The sequence below is a fragment of the Neomonachus schauinslandi genome, chromosome 9, assembly GCF_002201575.2.
Source record: "Neomonachus schauinslandi chromosome 9, ASM220157v2, whole genome shotgun sequence".
NCBI lineage: Eukaryota > Metazoa > Chordata > Mammalia > Carnivora > Phocidae > Neomonachus > Neomonachus schauinslandi.
In genome coordinates, this window is record NC_058411.1 from 138,865,850 (window position 1) to 138,880,804 (window position 14,955).

General features: G+C 40.8%; 1 protein-coding gene across 1 annotated transcript in view; it reads right to left on the reverse strand.

The window, feature by feature from the left end:
* The window catches only part of IQGAP1 (IQ motif containing GTPase activating protein 1), a 103,102-nt gene that overhangs the window by 86,071 nt on the left and 2,076 nt on the right, over window positions 1-14,955 (reverse strand). The gene's annotated exons all lie outside the window — the stretch shown is intronic.

A 14,955-nucleotide genomic window follows, 5' to 3' on the forward strand; every position in this document is an offset into this window, starting at 1 on the left:
GAACTTTCATGCAGTGTATTAACCACCCCTCCAGCAATTAAGTCAAACTCAATCAATACACATCACTGATAAGTCCCAATAAAAATGTTTTACCTGTAACACGCCCTAGAGAGCTTTCTTTGAATTTAAAAACCTAACAGCTCCTTTCTTGAGATAAAATTGATATAACATAAATTCACCATTTATGTTGAATTTTAAAGTATGCAATTCAATGTTTTTTTAGTATATTCACAATGTTGTGCAACCACCATGACTATTTAATTCCAGAAAATTTTCACCACTAGAAAGCCCACATCCATTAAGCAGTCACTCCTCATCTAGCAGCTCTTTTTGAATATGGTTTATTCAAATGGCTATAAATCTTAACTACTTTACAAGCTAGTCCACATTTATCCAACCTGTCACTAAGGTTTCATGAGACATACTTGCAAATGCCTTGCTAACACCTAGACTAATTACTGTGTTTCTCTGATTCACCAACCTGGTGACCCTGTCCAAGAGAAAATGATGTTAATGTGAAAGGGATTGTCTCGGGAAGTCCTGGTTGACTCCTAAGCATCACTTCTTTCCTCATGAAGTGCTCATAAGCCATCTATTTGACACTATGCTAGGAATTCTGCCCAAGACTAATTTGCTAGACTAGAATTTATGGTACCTCCTTTTCCTTTTTAATAATTAGTACATTTGCCCTCCTCCACTTTTAAAAACCACATTCCTAAAAAAACAAAATACAAAAAAAACCACACTTCTGTTCTGCCTAATGCCTTAAAGATCACTGATGACAGTTCAGCAATTATACCTAAAATAATGGCTTTAATTTAAGCTAAGCCAAGAACATGAGAACTCGAAGAATAGAAACTACAAGTAAAACATGAAACAGTTGAGAACTGACCATGAACATGCCCCAAATTCTTAATTGAAATGGTCCCTCAAATCCATTATTCTGGCAAAGAACAGCATTTCCCAAACCAATATATTCTGGAACAGGGGTCCCTGGGTGGCTCAGTCAGTTAAGCATCGGACTCTTGGTTTGGGCTCAGGTCATGACCTCTGCATCGTGAGATCCAGCCAGGGAATCTGCTTGAGATTCTTGCTCTCCCTCTGCCCCCTGCCCCACTTACACTCTCCCTCTCTCTCTCCTTCTAAAATGAATAATAATAAAAAAAATCTTTAAAAGAACAAAAACAAAAAATCTTAAAAAATAAATAAATAAAAATAAAAAAACAAAAACAAAAAAAAGCACAACTCTGGAACACCAGTCCTAAGAAAGATGGTCTGTGAGAAGAGTCTGATAGTAAACTAGGTTTAAGAAGTATTGCTTACACGATCTTCTCCCTTGGAGAGTCAGAACTTACAGTCCATGATAAAGATTTAACCCACAGGTTAAATAATCTGTTTAACTTGGCTTAATCCATAATTTCTGAAATTTGACCACTAAACCCTTTCTTTCTTAATGCCACAGCACTCATTAGTAGAATACACCTCAAAAAAGAGTGATCTAGAAAGTCAGCCACACAGTTTTCAAATCCTGAATTGTAGTCTCCTTTAACACAAAGAATAAATTATGGTAGTTTGGCAAGTTGACTCATCTCTTCACAGTATGTATGCCAACGCTGTTAATCTAAAACCTGTTTTCTCAATGCCAACTTCATTACACACTATTAATCTTTTTTAACGGCACAATACAACTTGCTTGAAAGTACTCTGGAAAATTCTAGCTAATTTCTCTAAAATGATCTTTTTATGTTTCAGAAATCAACAGTTGAACCTGCCTTGTTCTGAAGAAAAAAAAAAAAAAGTTAAGATCTCAATTCATAGACTAGAAGGCATGGCAAACCCCAGAGCATATTTCACGAGAGAGCCAAGTTGATGATCAGTATTTATTATCCAAACATCATCTAGAGAAAATAAATAAATAAAGCAGGATCTCTACCTCACTCCTCACACCAAAAATAAATTCAAAATGAATCAAAGGGTTACATGTTAAAAGTCTTTACATTGTAAAAATACTAGAAGCAAGCACAGGGGAATGTTATTGTATATTATCAGTATAAATAAGGACTCTCTAAAAAATGACATAAAGCCTAAAAGCTAAAAATAAAAAACATTTATAAAATAAAAAATGTTTTAAAATTCTAAAATTATTTTTAAAAATAATAATAAAAGTCTAAATTATTTTTAAAACCTTAAAGTCAAAAGTTAAAGGGCAAACTGGATTACTTACTACACATACGGCATCCAAAGAGTCAATTCCCTCAATATATAAAGAGCTCTTACAAATCAGTAAGAAAAGCCAGTAACTCGGGGCACCTGGGTGGCTTAGTCGGTTAAGCATCTGCCTTCGGCTCAGGTCATGATCCTTAAATCCCAGGATCGAGCCTCCATAGCCTCCCTGCTCAGCAGAGAGTCTACTTCTCCCTCTGCCCCTCAACCCACTTGTGCTCACTCTCTCGCACTCTCTCTCTCTCAATAAAATCTTTTAAAAAAAAAAAAAAGATTACTAAAACAGCTGACAGAAAAGGAAATACAAATGGTTTTTAAACATATATATAAAGATGCTCAGGGATGCCTGGCTGGCTCTGTTGGTAGAGCACGTGACTCTTTTATCTCACGGTTTTAACACAGTGGGTGTGGAGCCTACCTAAAAATAATAATAATTATAATAATTTTTAAAAAGATGCTCAGCTTCACTCAAACTTAGATAATATGAAAATGAAACTACAATGAAATACCATTTTCACCTACAAAATTCGCAAATATTCAATAAAACTATTAATACTCCAGGTTGGTAAAATTATGGGTAAAGCAGCCCTCTCCTCTACTGAGGATAGAACAACCCCCACACAGAGAAAGTTGACAATATTTATCAAAACTAAATGTACACATTCCCTTTGACTCTGAAATTCCACTTTTAGAAATTTATCCTACAAGAATACTCACAAGTGCAAGACGGCAAACATACAAAGTTGCTAACTACAACACTATTTATAATAGCAAAGCTAGGGGGAAATGTGCACTGGTAGGTTAAATCTATACACTGAAGAACTGTGCAACTGTGAAGACAAAGATGAGGCACTCTAATGTACTCTCGTGGAATAAGCCACAAGATGCAAAGCAGAATGTATAGTGCACTATCACTTCTAAACAAGGAAATAAAAGTAACTGGTATCTCTATGTACTGAATATTGAAGCACACATATTCATAACAGTGGTTCCATCCGGGGAAAAAATGGGTGGCTGGGACACAGACTTTTTTTTTCACTGTATACCCTAGCATAGCCTCTAAGTATCAGGTTCATGTATTATCTATTTTTTTTTAATGATTAAGAAAAAAGTTTTAGTTAAAAAACTAAAATCTGGGGCTCCTGGGTGACTCAGTCGTTAAATGTCTGTCTTCAGCTCAGGTCATGATCCCAGGGTCCTGGGATTGAGCCCCGCATCGGGCTCCCTGCTTAGTGGGGGGCCTGTTTCTCCCTCTCCCACTCCCCCTGCTTCTGCTCCGTCTCTCTGTCAAATAAATAAATAAAATCTTTAAAAAAAAAAAAACAAAGTAAAAATAAAAATAAAAAACTAAAATCTGCCTAAAAAATATTTTTGTGGGAATTCTCAAGTTTTTTCAAAGGAAAACCCTCAAAGTCAAACCATTGCTTAGCACTACCAATTCAATCAATGATTAAGAAACACTGTCCAGGGCGCCTGGGTGGCTCAGTTGGTTAAGCGACTGCCTTCGGCTCAGGTCATGATCCTGGAGTCCCTGGATCGAGTCCCGCATCGGGCTCCCTGCTCGGCGGGGAGTCTGCTTCTCCCTCTCCCACTCCCCCTGCTTGTGTTCCCTCTCTCGCTGTGTCTTTCTCTGTCAAATAAATAAATAAAATCTTTAAAAAAAAAAAAAAAGAAACACTGTCCAAACTAATGACCTAACAGTATGTTTTCAAGGCAGAAAAACATTTTGTTACAATAGTCCTGTAAGTAGTAAGTAAATTTTGTTCTCTTTTAGCTGTTCTAAAGGTCATCTGATCTGCCTATGTTATTTGTTTTTTTTGTTTTTATTTGACAGAGAGAGAGAGAGAGAGAGCACCCACAAGCAGGGGGAGTAGCAGGAAGAGGGAGAGGGAGAAGCAGGCTCCCCGCTGAGCAGGGAGCCCGATGTGGGGCTCAATCCCAGGACCCTGGGACCATGACCTGAGCTGAAGGCAGACGCTCAACCGACTGAGCCACCCAGACACCCCTGCATATGTTATTTGAATGAAATAATTGGCTATACTGTGAGGCTTTTTCTATTTAAATTATTTTTATATCATTTTTCTACTATGATCATAGGTTTTTCCTCCTTCTTTTCAATTTTTCCTTTTCTAATTTTGCCTCATTCCCTCCTTTTATACTTCAGTTCCTTCTGCTTCAGTTTTTAAGAACACTAATCCTATTCAGGAAAATATTTTGATTTTTATGTGGCCGATTAATGATCCCTAGAAATAGGTTGCTATTTTCTACCTTATGGAGAAATACCCATCACAATAATAGTATTTTCCTTCCACTAAAAAAGTCTCATAATTTTGCCTAAAGCCAGCATCCTCTCAGTCACCAAACTTCTGCCCCAACAGAAGCCAAGCCCTGGGCTGGTAGCTGCCTCTCCAATGTTCCTTCTGCTTTTCGTTATGATTTCCAGTGAGTCAACAGGAAGGTATTCTGAGTAAAGAAGAAATAGAGGCCTTTAGACAGGACTGTCCTCCACCCACAACACCAAAAAATACAGCTCTTGCCAAACGATCCGAGGCAATTTCCAATCCAATTTGCCACTCCTGTCTGCATGAGGTCATTATTTAAAAAATAAGCAAGTAGGAAGAAGAAATACCTTTCTGAGCTGAATCAAAAGCAGATACCAGGTTATGAAAAAGAAAAGCAACTGGGAACTCTCTGGCCTCCCCAGAGTCCCCGTATTTTACTATATCATCCCTACTGCATCCATTTCCACTTCCAGGGAAAGTCTTAGTGAGCAGGAGTTAGGTCAGAAAAGTTAAACATACACATTTATCACAGACCAGTATCATGTTTCTAGACACCTATAAAAATCACTTAACTTAGATTTTATGTTTATCCTATTTATTTTTTTTAGATTTTATTTTTTAAGTCATCTCTATACCCAACATGGGGCTCAAACCCACAACCCGGAGATCAAGAGTTGCACGCTCCACTGACTGAGCCAGCCAGGAGGCCCTTTGTTTACTCTCTCTCTCCAAAGCACAAATAAATCTTTTACCAATCAACAAACACTTAACAGCTACTTCTGTATGCCCATCACTATCTTTAGCTCTGCACTGAATTAAAAAAGTGTAAGAGTCCAACACTCCAACTAGACACAAAGATATGAGACAAATCAAAACAAAACAAGACATGAGACACATCGGAGAAGTGTCCTGATACAGTCAGAGTGGCAGGCCGGAGACTGCAGTAAGCAGCAGGCAGGCGCGGAGAGCAGCTGCCCGTCAGACAGCCCCGAGGTTAACATCTCCCGGAGCCAGCTGACGTAAATGGTGGACTTGACTGTTGCCCCTTCCATGCGGACAGAGGCTGACAGAGCCATCACTGTGTCACACAGAGCGGGGCTCAGGACTGACTGCACGGGTAGGTACAAGACCGGCAGACAAGGGGTACTAATTCATTTTTTCTCCTCTTTAAAATGAAAAGAAAAATATGCAGTCGTGCTGTTATCAAGTTCATCATCATTCTGCTTCATTACCGGTAGTGACTGTTGCTGTCAGTATTTTTAGAAGCAGGACTGAGTGGCAGACTGACCTGGTAAGTACTTGCCAAACCTGAAATCCGGATCTACCACTTACTAGATGCTCGGAACTTTGCTTTCTTTTCTGTTAAATGTAGAGAAGAATAAGCACCTCATGGGCCTTCAAGAACAGCTGGTCAGACAACGCATATATAAAAGTGCTTAGCACGGTGCCTCGTGTGTAAGTGCTCAATAAACGGTCCCTAGGATGACAGTGACAAGGCAGAGGAGGACAATGATCTTGGGGCAGACAGAAAATATCTTCTAGCATGACGTCCTTGCAAATTGCAGGGTTGGGTTTTGGGGTTTTGGGGTTTTAGTTTCCTTTTAGCTGTTGTAAAAGTATCTGAAGTATTGAGGTTTCTGTAATAAAATGCCTTATTAAAAAATAAAAGTAATTCTTCCTGACAGAATTAGAAGAAAAAAATTTTAAAAGCAACATTCAAACTTAAGCAAGTAAACTTTTTCTTCAAAGTAAAACATTAACCAGATCTTTCGCTTATTATATGTTTAAGATGTTTGATTCACACACTGTCAAGGCACAGGGATCAATCAGAATACCAGGAGCTCCTCTAGAAGAAAAATCAAGCAGCAGAGTCCTGATTCGATCAGGTAGGGAACAGAACCTCTGCATTCAAGTGGCACTTCACGCAGTTTGCTCAAAGATATGGTCTCTACGCAACCAAGTCCCAAATTTTAAACAAACAGCCCAGTCAGATGAATCACTTCCGGATGGTCTCACTTTGCCTACCAGCACTTTCTTACACAAATACTTCCTGTGAAGGAGTTTTATTTAGCAGCTCAATTGGAAACAGCGAGGAGTCCGTCAAATACCACATGGCTTAAAAATGTTCTAAACAGGTCCTACCACCAACAGATCCCCAAATTGCTAAACTTTGAAGCAGAAGAAATTATGCAGAAATCAGAGACAGGTCACCATGCAAAGCCAGAAAATTAAATTCCTAGAACATGCCAACGTAGGCCCTCAAATATATTTTTACTATTTTTTCGTTGGGAACATTAAAATATATAAACACAATTGTTACTCTGACCTTGAAGACCAGAAGAAATATATGCCAAATTCGATCAAACAAATGGCCCACTTAGCCCAGTTAGACTTTCCCAACCTTGACTGGTGGACAATCCATACACTTAGCTGGCCAGTTAACACTAGTTTCCTGTGGTCACACCCACTCCAAGACTTACTGAAAATAAGGGGAACTGGTAAAGTATTTAACCCAACTCTTGGCTGCAAGCTCCTTTTTTCCCCGTGAAAAGAATGCTGTATGTGTCACACTATATTCTTCATGAACTAATTAGAGACCATTTCATCTATTAACAAGAACAGAGAGGGAAAAAGAGTTAACAGTCCAAAATGAAAACTGCAATAGGACAAAGCAACTATCATTAACAGAACCAGGAAAAAAATCAAGACATTAGAAAATCAAATTAGTAAATCAGAACATAGATGTGAGACGCCTATCTAGAATGCTGATTTAACATAAACAGACAAAATGAAGAAGAGCCATAAAACAAACTATATAGATCTAACCTACCAACAGGTACCCCAAGACAGAACTAATAAATCAGAACCAATTATTAAAGGTTTAACAACTTCCTAGAGCTAAAACAAAAAAAGATAACGTAAATCAAGAGTCTCCACATTACAGGCAAATTACTAAGCCAACATCGACTCTAATACGTAACTCGAGGAAACTTTGAGAAACAAGAATTTTTTGCAAGTTTCAAATCATGAAAAATTGTAAAAAAAAAAAAAAAAAAAAAAACAAGTTACTTGTCACGGAGCTAAAATCAAGTTAGCTTCATTTAGATGTTTCTCAGTAAGTACAAGAAAATGAAGTCCTACACATTTTCTCAAGAAAAAAGAAATATAGGCACACCCAGGTGGTTCGGTGGGTTGAGCCTCAGACTTTTGGTTTCTGCTCCGGTAGTGGGATTGAGCCCCAGGGCAGGCTCTGTGCTCAGGGGGAAGTCTGCTTGGGATTCTCTCTCTCTCCCTCTATCCCACTCCCCACAAAATAAATAAAATCTTAAAAAAAAACAAAAAGGAAAATTAATTTTGCCATAAAAGAATAGAGTCTAGAAACAGAACTATACATAATTTAATATTTGACAAAGTAGATATCAATTGCTAATAGCTAGTAAAAAGATTGTGGGGTTTTTGTTTTGTTTTTTGTTTTTATGAGGTGGGGGCAGGGGGCAGAGAGAGAGGGAGAAGCAGACTCCCCGCTGAGTAGGGAGCCCAAGGAGGGGGCGGGGCTCAATCCCAGGAGATCATGACCTGAGCCAAAGGCAGAGGCTTAAGCCACCCAGGCGCCCCAAGATTGCTTTTAAATGACGGAGTAATTTAGAAACACCAAGAGATTTAAAGACCTAGATTTCTAAGAAAAATTAAACCATTAAATCAAAGAAAAGTCAACAATATAAAATTCACATTTTAGGGGCGCCTGGGTGGCTCAGTCGTTAAGCGTCTGCCTTCGTCTGCCTTCGGCTCAGGTCATGATCCCAGGGTCCTGGGATTGAGCCCCACATCGGGCTCCCTGCTCCGCGGGAAGCCTGCTTCTCCCTCTCCCGCTCCCCCGCTTGTGTTCCCTCTCTTGCTGTGTCTCTCTCTGTCAAATAAATAAATAAAATCTTTAAAAAAAAAACAAAAAACTTCACATTTTAGCAAGGTTTTAGAGAAATTAAACTATCTAAGCTTTGAATTGATAGAACAAATTACAAAGAGAAAGATTTAACACCTAAACTGCATAAAATTTAAAACTTCTGTACAGGGGCACCTGGCTGGCTCAGTCAGCCAGGGGTTGTAGGTTGGAGCCCCACGTAGAGATTACCTAAAAATAAAATCTTCAAAAAAATTAAAATAAACTTCTGTAGAGTGAAAAAACAAATCAAATGGAAAAATCAAGAGAAAATGTTGGCAGTAAATACAACAGAAGGCTGTGACATCCGTATTACAAGACAGCTCATGACCCTATCAGACAAACATCATCAACAATTTGCATAATAAAACTGATAAACAAGTACATGGGGAAAATGTTTAAACTGTCCAGCAATCAAAGCAATACGATTTTAAACTGGAATTAGCCTAAATAAATCATGGATGTTATATAACCACTGAAAATAGTAATTAAGACAATAATATAGCAATTTAAAAATCTAACTTTGTGAATGCAACTATCTAAAAATTATGTAGATGGTTCTTCCTTTTACTTAAGCCCTTCCTTTTTTATTATAAAATCCATGATCATTGTAAAAAGCATTTTAAATATACCAAAGCGTACTGAAATAAAAAGGAAAAGTCTTCTCACACCCTCCACGCCCACTCCACTCCCTAGCGGTATCCTCTATTTCCGGCGTTTCCTTCCAAACAAAAGCTTAAGTATGAAGTGAAAAACTAGGGCTACCAACCTTTAGGACCTTGAAAGTGCCCAGATAATTCTCCAGAAACGTTTATTAATGCCTCATCATCTTCGTATTAAATCTGCTTTTGCCCCAGGGACCAGGATAAACAATACATCTACTGAGTGCCTACCATATCTCAGACACTAGGCCAGGCACATAACCCTCGCAGCACCTCCGTAAGACGCAGGGTATCTCCATTCTGCAAAGTACAAATTTAGGCTCACTCCCTCAGGTTAAACAACTTGCAAAACCAGAATCAGAACTCACACCTGCCAAAACTGAAAGTCCTCATTCTTTTCACTTCACGTATCTCAACGGTCAAGATTTTAAAAACATTTTGTTCAGACTTTTAAAATATCTTGCATGTAAGTATTATGAGACCATAGTCATAGGACTTTGCTCAGTACTCAGCACTAACGACAGCTGACTGCCCAATCTATACAGATTACTCTCCACATTTTTTTAAAAACATTTTATTTGTCAGAGTGAGAGAGAAAAAGCGCGCACAAGCAGGGGGAGCGGCAGGCAGAGGGAGAAGCAGGCTCCCCACCAAGCAGGGAGCCCAATGCGGGGCTCGATCCCAGGACCCTGGGATCATGACCTGAGCCAAAAGCAGACACTTAACTGACTGAGCCACCAGACGTCCCTACTCTCCACATTTTTTAATTGTAACTTTTGCGAAGTGTCTCAGCTATACTACAGGGTAAACAGCAGTAAAACATTTTTCTGGCCACACTAGGAGCTAATCCTCCCATTTGTAACATTGTTACCGTGTGCAAAAACACTCTTAGTTTGAACAACTTTAACAAATACACTTTAAATGCAACCAACTTCTTACCAGTGAGTCTACCCACGGCAGGTGCACCAAGGTAAGTTTCATAAAAGAGAATAGAGGTTTTCCATCTGTGTCATCATTTTAAGAGTTAAGAATAGGGGTGCATGGATGGGTCAGTCAGTTCAGCTCAGGTCATGATCCCGGGGTCCTGGGATCGAGCCCCGCATCATCGGACTCCCTGCTCAGCCGGGAGTCTGCTTCTCCCTCTCCCGCTGCCTGCCACTCCCCCTGCTCTGTGCCCACTTCTCTCTCTCTCTCTCTCTAACAAATAAATAACATCTTTAAAAAAGAGTTAAGACTAAATACTACGCCATACTTCAATTTAGTAATTATGAATACATGAATGTACCCAGCTTGCAATCAAACGTGCCATTAAGTAGCTACATTTATGTGGCCTCCTTACTCACACAGGGTCTCATGAGGCAATTAAATTAGTTTTCTCATCTGTAAAAGGAGAGCATGGGTCAACCTCCTAAAAATGAAGTGATATTCCTCCATTTGAGAATTCTAGAAGCTAGTGGGCAAGCTGTTCTTCCGAGCCACCTCACCTATCCATTTTTTAGTTTCTTGCCTAATTAAATGTCTTTAACTTGTTTTCATGATCACAGTGTGCCAGCCTGGATATATCCGGATGTTACTGGAATTCTGATCCCAGGAAGAGAAGAGATCTAAAGAGCCCATCCTGTTCAATGCCAACAACAAAGACATATGCACAAAAGAGAATCTGTTCTCAAGAACAGATTTCTTTCCAAGATACTTTCTCAATTCCCCCAAATTACAGAAGAAGGAGTGTCTCTGTCTAGTGCTGTGCTCTTGTTAACACCATGTCGTCTCTGACAGTCTCCAACCAGCCAGAGCCCTTCCTCTCCTCCTATAAGGGGGCAGGGGCACCCTGCCCCTTCAGGTGGGATATGGACACAGCAAGAGGAAGGTGCCCCATGACAGCAAGCCTCTGAAAGAACACATGCTTCCTCGTCAAAGACTGCTGGGGTTACCCTTCTTACTGTGACCTTTAACCTAACTGAATTTTCTCCTGGCTCCGCTCAGACGTTCTCCACACCTGCACACTGCCTGTTCTGCCCGGCCTGATGTGTTCTCTTCTTGGGCCTGCTCACGTGGACATTCTGACCTTTCCCTTCCAATACTTCCTCCTGACTAAGACTCGAGCCCCTACCGTACCTCATATATTTAAATTTCACCTCTCTCGACTAAGTGAAAATGTTACACACCTCTACCATACAACTGCTCCTTAGCCAAAACAAATGTAAAGCACAATCAGAACAGGCAAAAAGATAAAAAATAAACCCACATTTAAAGTCCTTGGTCTGCTCCGCAGCCCTTAGCAAGAAGCCCCGAATCCTCAGATGATGTTTTATGCTATTTTATTAATTTCAATATTAAAGCTACTCTCCAAAAAAGAGGAAAAAGCAGAATCTCTATATTCTCTTTTTCCCAACCACACCCAGTGCACACTTTTACGGAACCACTCCTAAATTTTCGCACTTAACCTTTCAGGGAAACACAAACCCACACCCACACAAAACTGTCATTTCTCTACAAACACCCTTACACTCACTCTCTCCACGCACTCATGTTCATGCTCTCTACACAATCTCCTCTCTTCTCACGAAAGAGCTCTATTTCAGGTATGGGAGAAAACGGAGTGCCCTAGGATACACAATGCAGCCACTGTACTCGAAGGGGGAGCTTTTAGTGGGAGGAGCATCAGTATTATAAACAGAACTAAAGAGGGGCAACTTTTTTCCCTTGGCTCTCTCTGATCTTTCTTCCTGGACTTGGAAGGGGTGTAAATTCCAGACCCTGGGGCTCCTCCAACTTGGGAGGCGTGGAGGTTGTGAGGGAAACAGGACGGGGCCAATCCAAAAAGGCAAACTGGGCTCTCGCTAAAGGGGAAAGTGGGGCCCTAGCAGCACCCAACGGGAGCCGAAGGCCCAGCTAATACGGAAGGGCAGGTGATTTGTCTGTGGTTTACCTCAGACACTTTTTGGGGGTGGCAGCTGCCACTTCAGATGGCTAATAGGGATCCCAGTCTTCTTTTCTCTGCAGGACATCCCCAGGCTTCTTCCTAGCCCTCTCTGGTAGTAAAATCTAAATACACGCTTCCAAAGTTGATTTTCTAATCAAAGCTTTAAACAACCACCACCACCACCACATCCTGTGATTGCCTCCATAAAAAAAGCCAGGCACATTTCCACAACGCCAGGCCAAGAGGGAAATATGCCATTATTATACCCTTCCTTACAACCCAAAGCATAAAAAATAAAGACTATCACAAATGTCTCACTGCCTTGGTCACTTCCTAAGTTTGCAAAATCGTCCAACTAAAAAATCCCCCAGGTGACCATGAATGTTGAAGGAAATAGGCTACTTTTCTATCCTGGGAAAAACATCTGACAGAAAAGAATGTACCCCAGAGTAGATGGAAATGTACCTTGCTACTACAGCACTCGGAGAAGGAAATGTGACTGACAGAAAGCACCATTCTCATCAGGCTATCATAACCCAGTGTGAGGCTGAGTTCTAAAAGCCTTTTAAATCTTGCTTCTCAACTATGGGAGCCCATCAGAACCACTAGAAGCATTTAAAACATACAGGTGTCTGGATCTTCCAGCCCAAATCCACTGAACCAGAATCTCTGTGGTAAGGCCCAAATATCTGTATTTTTAAGTTTCCCAGGTGATCTAACGTACACACTTGGTTAAGAACCACAGTATGAATTGACTTTTTTTTTTTTTGAGAGAGAGAGAGCACGAGCAGTGGGGTGGGGCAGAGGGAGAGGGAGAAGCAGACGCCCAGCTGAGCAGGGAGCCCGAGGCGAGGCTCAATCCCAGGACTCTGGGATCGTGACCTGAGCTGAAGGCAGACACTTAACTGACTGAGCCACCCAGGTGCCCCTGAATTGATTTAAAACAAAAAACTATTGCTCAGTCAAGAAGACCAATGCAAACTCAGGCTCTGGTGTCCTCGCTGAAAACAAACATCTATTTAGTTAGTTAAAGATTTTATTACTTTATTTGACACAGAGAGAGCAAGAGAGAGAGAGAGCAAGCACAAGCAGGGGAAGGGCAAGCAGGGGAGCAGCAGACTCCCCGCCCAACACGGGACTCAATCTGAGGACCCTGGGATCATGACCCCAGCCGAAGGCAGCCGCTCAACCTACTGAGCCACCCAGGTGCCCCTGAAATGAAACAGTTAAAGCAGAGGAGTAGTTGAACCACATTAGTGGTAGCAAGGGAATGGCAGCCAAGACACCCTCTGTTAAAAGGGAATTTTACTGTGGAAACCCAAGATTAAAACAAAAGAGGAACTGCTTCAGATGGAGAAGGGAGTTGGGGTTCTTCCCTCTCGTTCCCAGGTCACCTCAACAGAGACACCTAAGGCTTCACAGAGCACAAGATGGTCTCTCAGATACCAGCTGCAGCTTTCAGATTCTTTGACCTTCCAAAAACTAGAGCTAGTCCACGGTTTTAAGTAACAGAGGACCCAATATTCTCCCCCCCACGGGGCCCTTACAAACTTTGTATGAGAAACATCCCCCTTTTCTAATTACATATTCACTTCCTGCTGTCTAACCTTCTGTTTATAGAAACAAGTGTCATTATCATTCGCCCCACCTAAATCACCACTAATCCCCTCCCCCACAGTCTAAAGGAAAAGCTTTAAAGCTCAAAAAAGAAGCCTGGATTCAAAACACCTAAAGCATGTTAGGAGCGCTGGGTGGCTCAGTCCTTAAGCGTCTGCCTTTGGCTCAGGTCATGATCCCAGGGTCCTGGAATCGAGCCCTCCATCGGGCTCCCTGCTCAGCGGGGAGTTTGCTACTCCCTCTCCCTCTGCCCCTCCCCACCGCTCGAGCTCAGTAGGGAGCCTGCTTCTCCTTCTCCCTCTCCCTCTGCTGCTTCCCCTACTTGTGCTCTCTCGCTCTCTGTCAAATAAATAAATAAAATCTTTAAAAAAAAAAAAACTTTCTAAAGCATGTTAGAGGTAACACCAGGGACAGAAAAAGGAAAATGGGACCAGGGAGGGGCACAAAAGGGACTCCAACTTTGTCTTTTGAGAGGAAAAGGAAAAGGGCTAACACTTGTAACTTCAGGAATACAGGATGTTTGTTGTACTGTTCTCTGGACTTTCCTATAATGTTTTAAGATTTTCAGAATTAACCAAACTAAAACAAAAATACTCCTGTTTTTTAGCACCATTTGAAACATCCCTGATTTTCATTAGACTTTGATCACAAATACGTTTCATTATCCTGTGCTGGCCTTTTCCACCAAAGCTCACATATAGGAAACATGATCTGTAATTACATCTATCTGCCCGGGGACCTTGTAAAGGAACACAAGCAACAAAAGAAAAGAAATGAACCCCTGATAGCAAATTGACACTCTGAGAATAAGACCACAAGGTCTTGGAGCATCTGAAAAAAGGAAAACTGCCCTTATACGTTCACTTCATGAAGAATGCAGAGGATGCTGACTTTGGTAAACTTTGAACGCTGCCAAATGGATGGGCCTATTCCCAGGGCACTACCAAGCAGAAAATGAATCCAATTCATATATAAATCAAAACCAGTGAAGAACCAGTGAAACATTAAGGCCAAGAACTTCAAACATGCTATTTCTGGGGCATCTGGCTGGTTCAGTTATAAAGCATGTGACTTTTGATCTCAGGGTGCTGAGTTTGAGCCCCATGTTGGGAGTGGAGCCTATGTTAAAAAAAAAAAAAAAAAGTTTGCAAACCAAAACTGCTATTTCTCCCCTATAGCTGGTAGTGCCCAAAACATGCATCATAAGCACAAAAATAAACAACACAAATCTGGACATTTTTCAGAATACGTAAGTGCCCATCAGAGAGTTTCACAATAAACTGCCATCAAGGCTACTTGCTCCCATGAGTA